Below are 7,153 nucleotides of genomic sequence, written 5' to 3'. Positions count from 1 at the left end.
AGGAGGAGGAGGAGGAGGAGGACTGTCATCACCACCCAGACCGATTATAACATAAAATAGTACAGATGAGGCAGCAACTTCTAGGTGGGGCGAACTGTTCAAAACTGCCATTGTCTTCTTGAGAGGAAGGGGGAGTACAGTAATTCTGTGGTTACTGGACACAAGGACAAGGCAACTGACATCCCCTTCCACCCAAAGCCCTAAATGAGCTCCGTATTCACCACAGACCCACGAGGATTTGGCCGCAGTTTACAAGTGGGATCCCTGCATTCGGGTCCAAGAAAACCTTTGCCAAATGCCTCCCAGGGATAGAAGAGGGATACGAAATTAATCGATTTACTCTTCTAAAAACATTATCCCGTACTTCTAGGAAAAGTAGTGGCACTACTGTTAAATCCCTTGAGTGCACTGGCCTTTTAAAAATTATTCTTTGGGGCTTGGAAATTATAAATTTGAGATTGGCAGTGTTCTACTTGAGACTCTAGCCATCTCTTCTTTGGGACTGCTGTGACCGCTTCCTAGATGGTAAGTTACCTACCTGTCTCATCTCCCTCTGTTCCACACTGCGTAGGATCTCTTCTTACATACAGAATTTCACAACCTTTGCAGATCGTGCAAAGCTCATCATGACCTGGTCCCTGCCTCATTCCTGAACACTCTCCACCTACCACACACCTTAAGCTCTAGCCTCACCCAAACACTGGCAGCTCTCTGCAGGCACAGCTTTATAATACAACACAATTACATCTACAGATTGCTTCTCAAACATATTATCTCGTGTGTGTGTTGTTGTTACCTGTGCTTGGGTATGAATAAGAAGTGCCTATTTTTATTATTAACCGATCACTGCAAGGAAGAATAATATACCAGCAAATCACCTCTGGTTAATACTTTTATTGTGAATAATAATAATATTTTAATTTGTAAATAAGCATAGGTTCACACTTCAACAATTTTTATTCTTTTTACTTTAATATTGAGTCACTACCCTGCAGAACTATCATATTTGACTAACAGGTCAAGGCAACAAGACTGAAAAAAAAAAAAAAAGAAAAGAAACTGAATCTCTTCATGTCTAGAGTGGTCCAAATATTATGATGACTGAACAACATATACATAGAGGTAGCAAAAAGGACAGTTAATACAAATTATGGGTTTAAAAAGCGTAAGTATCAGTATTGTGCTCCACAGTCCAGCTAGCTGCTGAATTATACAGGACCCCAACAAGCACCAACAAACGTCTGGTTTTAATGTAAACTCATTCTCCTCTTACCTGACCCTCCAGGGATTCTGTTTCCTGATAAGCAGATCTCACTGTAAGACAATAATATCCCAAGGAGATTCTGGCACTGAGCCCTGCAATCCTTAAAGCAACAAACGCTGTCTGAAAGAAGAAAGCCAGACTACTCACTCACTTCTCAACTCTCTGCCCTAACACAAGGGAGCAGAGACTGCCTTGCCAAATAACAGTTATAACATTTCTTCAGAGGCAAAATGTTTTTAAATAGAGATGGTCTGCTGTTGGTCTCATTCCTAACACCTAGCGCGCTTTGGAAGACTCCTCAGAAATGACCTCTGAGCCAGACCAACCTACGTGGGTCAGCACATCCTTTCTATTTATGGAAGCTGAATAACTTGGAACCTCCTATAATGATCGAGAGATGAAAAAGTGAGTTAACTCACCATAGGTCAATAAAGCTTTGTCAAAAGTCACTTAAACATTCAAATTAAAAAGGAAGGAAAGGAAACTTATCAATTAAAAGCTACTTAAGCCGAACCGGTTTGGCTCAGTGGACAGAGTGTCAGCCTGCAGACTCAAGGGTCCCGCGTTCGATTCCGGTCAAGGGCATGTACCTTGGTTGCGGGCACATCCCCACGGGGGGGGGGGGGGTTGCAGGAGGCAGCTGATTGATGTTTCTCTCTCATCAATGTTTCTAGCTCTCTATCCCTCTCCCTTCTTCTCTGTAAAAAATCAATAAAATATATTTTTTTTTAAATAAAAGCTACTTAAGAAACACATAAACTAAATGCAAGGTGTGCACATTTCTTGGATGCCAATTCAAAAAAATAAATTGTTTTTAAAAATTGAGATGAATGGGGAAATTTGGAATATTAACTAGATTCTTGATTGCATTAATGACTGCTCCCTTTTTTAGGTGACAATCATGGTATTGTTATCATGTGTAAATAAAAGGGAATCTTTTTTATTTTTTTTAAGTCATTAGAACCCGAGAGTCTACAACAGGGGAAAGGAAGGTAGAATACAGAAACTAACTCAGTTTTATAGATCTTAAGTTGAGTGTTGGGTACATGGATATTTGTCTTATTATTTTTTATCCATTTTTGAATGAAACCCAGAAAAATGGAAAAAAGAAATACTCATAATTATAATTCATAATATACTTATTGCTATCATTATTGTTGTAGGAAAGCAAAAGAGATCCATCTAATTAGAGTAAAAAGTGGAGACAGGGAAGTAATTTGAATATATGGTAGATTTAGATCAGAGTTAAGGGCCAGGCAGCAGAGTTTAAGATTTGTTGGGGGAATTGTTGGGTAACAAGTGTCCAGCCATAGAGTAAGAAATTAAAGCAGTCTAATAATAGTCTATACGGGATAGCATTATGGTGTATTTATGGCAGCCTTTTTTTTTTTTTTTTAGTACGCTATACAGTGCAACTGATGACTTGAGGCCTTGCTTTGTAATAAAGTGACCGGGTACACGTGGCATGACTGTTCATCATGACAATCCTGAACCAGATCCAGAAATGACAGAAAAGCCAAAAGGTTTCTGCACTGCTGGGAATGGGAGGAAAGAATAAACTAGAAAGGGGGAGGACATGGGCACGAGGCTAGGGAGTTCAGCACAACTCGGCACATCCATTGCGACTTTTTCTGCTGATGGGGCACATCATTTATCTGAAGAGAATCACCTCATCAGAACAATGCAGTGTGTGCTGGGCCTAGAACCCAGGGCCAAAACGTCAGCACTGATTACTCTCCTGGGCCCTACTCCCACCACGTGCTTGTCAGCAACGTACACTCGCACACATACCACTTTCAGAAACCATAGGCTGAGCGGCTAAAACAGATGTAGAGAAATGAGGCCTGTGGCTGGGTTGACAGTTATGCTTACAGGGTCAACGTGGAAATGAGGATTCTACTAGCTTATTGAACCCATGTATTTCAAGGAGGCTACGAGAACTTTCTTTCCTACCCCTCCCTTAGATTTCCCTTCTCTGGATCATAGTGCTGCCTCTTTAATGGTTGGTTTGTTTTATGGATCCATCTGTGGAGGGCACACTATGTGCCAAGCACAGCTCACGGTGCTTAAGAGCCATCGGGGAATAAAAGAAAGATTCCTGCCCCTGACGAACTTTTCCCTTGACTTCCCTTGACGGGAGGGGCAGGCAGACAAGTGCGTTTTGGAAATTGACAGGTGTTCCTGCAAAATGAAGGAAACATAACAAGGTGAAGGCTGGAGAGTGCAGAGGGGAGGGCATTTGATACTGAAGCTACCAGCTGATGGAAATACTGACTTTGGAGTTCCGCCGCTGTCCTCTATCACCACGCTCCCTCACCACTCATCACACTAGCAAAGGAGGTCGGGGAAACAAGACAATTGTCGGGTATATTTCAGAGTCAAAAAAATAAATAAATTCCGCTATTTCCTCTACACTCTTTTTCTGAAAAATGAAAGCAAATGTGGTCTAAAGAAGGAAGGCACTAACTGAAGTGAAGCAAAGTGATGCCAAACAGATTTTCTCCTCCCCATCTCCTCCTCTACCATAGTCTGTGGTTTGTTGGCATTTACGTCATGACGGGCCCAAGCTGTCACAATGAGCCTGGATCCTTTATGCACAATGACATAGCCTGTTGGGAGTAATTAGCAAGCTATTACCCAGCTCCTATAAACTAATGGTATCTTTCTTATTGTTTTGTGTGGTTTTTTTCCAGAGGATCACTCAAAGCAAGTCAAACAAGAGTTGATGGCCTAGCCCTAAAAAAGGAGATGTGATACAAATTATGTAGCCCAATTTTAAATGCTTTCTCCTCTTCCACAAACATGTCCTCCCACCACAAAAAAAAAAGAGGGGGGGGGGAGGTACAGAGAGAGAAAAAAACTATGATTAAATGGGGATTGGTGCTAAAAGGCAAGAGTAAAGATTTGCTTCTCTATATTTTGCAAACTTCTATCATGAAAATGTATAATTTTCACAATTAGGAAAAAACAACCCAACCATATAGAGATACTTGAGAGATGGCCAAAAGATGGCCATGAGAATCAATGGCTCGACACCCTAACACTTATGATTGCTGAAGAACTACCTGTTGAACTATTCAATATTTTGTGAGATACTAGTATACACGCAGGTTAGATTTATACCCAGAGTAGAGCCTGATCCACAGAGGAAGAGAACTATAATCTTGCATATCTTATATTTAAATCATGCTGACGACTATAGTTATGATGCTGAATATGGCTCTCCCATTCTTCACACCAGCTGATTAAATTTTGACTCTTAACAGCAGGAAGAAAAGCTGATCTAATGGTGAAATAAACTTATACTGGAATCACGAGATGTTTACCATAAATTTATATATAAGGTTCAGAAATATTGAAGACTTATTAATCGTCTTTTGCTTGAAACTTAACCTTGGCATAGGCTTAGGATTTTGGCATGTACCCTCTGAGCCACGATTCAAAATGGCAACAAAATTATGAAGTGTTTAGAAATTAACTTAACCAAGAATATCCTTCTAGAGTACCTTTATAGTGAAAACCTTAAAGTTCTAATAACGAACTTAAAAATGAGCAGATGAAGTATTTAGGGATAAAGGAGCATGATGTCTGCAACTAACTCAAATGGGTCAAGAAAAAAAAGCACAGAAATGTGGAAAGGGAGTAATAAAGCAAATATGGCAAAATGCTAACACTGGTGAGTCTAGGTGAGGAATATACAGAAGCTCTTTGTACTAATCTTAGAACTCTTCTGTTAGTTTTAAGTCTTTTCCAAATAAAACAAAAATTATTTTTAAAAGTTGAGCTGGAAAAAAAAAGAGAGACACATTACATGCTCTTGGAGGAAATATGTTAATATCAAAAAGATGTCAGGCCTCTCTTAAATAATTTATAAATTCAATGTAATCCCAATAAAAAAATCCTCAAAAATATAATTTTAGAAGAACCTGATAAACTTATTCCAAATGTTATACGGGAAAATAACTATATGAAACAAATCATTTATTCCAGGAGAGCTAAGTAAACTTAAATACGAAGACCAGAAACAGGGCACTTGCTGTGCTGGTCATGAGGACATATTACTAAATCACTGTAATAAAAACAGAACAATAAAAAATATGGTGCAAAAGCTGACAGATTCATGGAACAGAACAGAGCCCTAGAGACGGACCAGTATATCCATGGACACCATATGAGAAAAAGGGTACCACAATTCAATGCAGGAAAGCATGGGCTTTTTGGAGATGTTATTGGGGCGGGGAAGAGGGGAGGAAAGGCTCATTAAATAATAATAGAGAGGCTGGATCACTAACACCACATGCAAAGTGGGCTCTAGACGAATTAAAGGTATGACTTAGGGGTTGGGAGGGGCTTTTTACACAAAAGTCGACAAGCATAAAAGAAAGAATGTATTTATATGATTACATCAAAATTAAGAAGTTTTTCTTGATCAAAGGATAACAAAGGGAACATTAATAGGTGACCAATGAGAAGATATCTGCAAAGTCTATATGTGACAGAGTGATTATCTATATTATAAAATCACTTCTACAAGTCAAAGGCAACAACACAGATAGCAACGCCAATAGAAAATGAGCGAAGATATAAGCAGCAGTTGTATCTGTATGCATAAGAGATCCTTAAAATCATTAGTAATGAAAAAAACACAACTCAAAAGGACAAGATCGCACTTTGCACCTGTGAGATGAGAAAAGGGAAAGGGCCGCATAAAGCTGAGTGTTGGTGGGACATAACGATAAGGAGCCTTTGAACTCTTGTGGAGGGAGAAAGACGGGTGCAGCGCTTGTGGAGAGGAATCTGGCACTGTTTCCTCAAATTCTGTACATGCAAACCTATAATCCAGCATTTCCCTTCTAAGTATACATCCCCCAGATAAATTATACGGCGTTATAAGGATACTCATTGCAGCAACATTTGTGGTGTTAGAGAGTAGGGACGTTCTGAGTATCTATCACAAAGAGAACATTTAAGTAAAGTTATTGTGTGCACGCAGCATGGAGCATTCAGAAACAAAGAATTAGATGTACGCATAGAAACATGGATGGATCTTATAAACAGTCTTAGGAAAAAAAGCAAAATAAAACAGAGCATTAGAAAGATACACATTTAGAAAACAAACATCCCCACTTTGCAAGATCCTATACAGACAAAAAACAACCAAACAAAAAAAAACCCACATTAAATTCATTAGGATAAGTACCTATGAAGCACAAGTTGAATGGGAAGAGGTTAAGGTGAATTAAAAACAAAAGAAATCTTTTGGACTCCTTGCATGCTAAAAAACAATTCAAATGACCTATGATAAACAGAAAATTAGAATTGTTTCCTTCCCAAAAGTTTCCAACTTTCCCAACAACAAAAGCTACGCTGGTTGCCAGCTCTGTTGATGAGTAACAGCTTTTCATCCTTTTTCAAGCAGGAAGGGAAAATTCAGGGATCAGCAGGGTACTAAAGGGATCAGCAGAGAATATTCACGGAAGAGTGTTTTTTGTTCTCAGGACCTGACACCTGACTGGAAAGACCTGATTACCTCTGATTTGCGGTGATTCAGCTACAGGTGTGTCAGCAGCGGCACGTTTCCAGGTCATTTGAAGCTCTCTAATTTTAGAACCTGTTGGCATACAATCCTCTGGCTCCCGTGGAAATGTGCCATACGACTAAGAATCATAAAAATGGAGTATAATTTAGGGTCACACAGCTAGTAGGAAAGGGTAGTCCCTTGACCCCCTTCTGTCTATTCTTGCCCAGCAGCTGGAGTGATCCTGTTAAAACATGTCATCATGAGTGCCTTTGTTCCAAGCCCTCTAACGGCTTGCCTCCCCCTCACTCAGAGTAAAAGCCAAAGTCCTTCTATGGCCTACAGTGACGTGCCCCTTCCCACTCCCACCG

The 7,153-nt window shown here is 39.8% G+C and overlaps 1 protein-coding gene across 1 annotated transcript in view; it reads right to left on the bottom strand.

Moving 5' to 3' along the window:
• Positions 1-6,917, bottom strand: part of DNMBP (dynamin binding protein) — an 86,698-nt gene extending 79,781 nt beyond the window's left edge. Inside the window, exon 1 of the mRNA XM_006756563.2 lies at positions 6,795-6,917. The gene's annotated coding sequence lies outside the window, so the exon portion shown is untranslated. The remainder of the gene's footprint in view (positions 1-6,794) is intronic.
• Between the last annotated feature and the right edge of the window lie 236 nt (positions 6,918-7,153).

The sequence above is a fragment of the Myotis davidii genome, unplaced genomic scaffold (assembly GCF_000327345.1).
Source record: "Myotis davidii unplaced genomic scaffold, ASM32734v1 scaffold332, whole genome shotgun sequence".
Lineage (NCBI taxonomy): Eukaryota > Metazoa > Chordata > Mammalia > Chiroptera > Vespertilionidae > Myotis > Myotis davidii.
The sequence above is the reverse complement of the archived record's forward strand: the minus strand, read 5'-3'. Positions and strand labels throughout refer to the sequence as shown.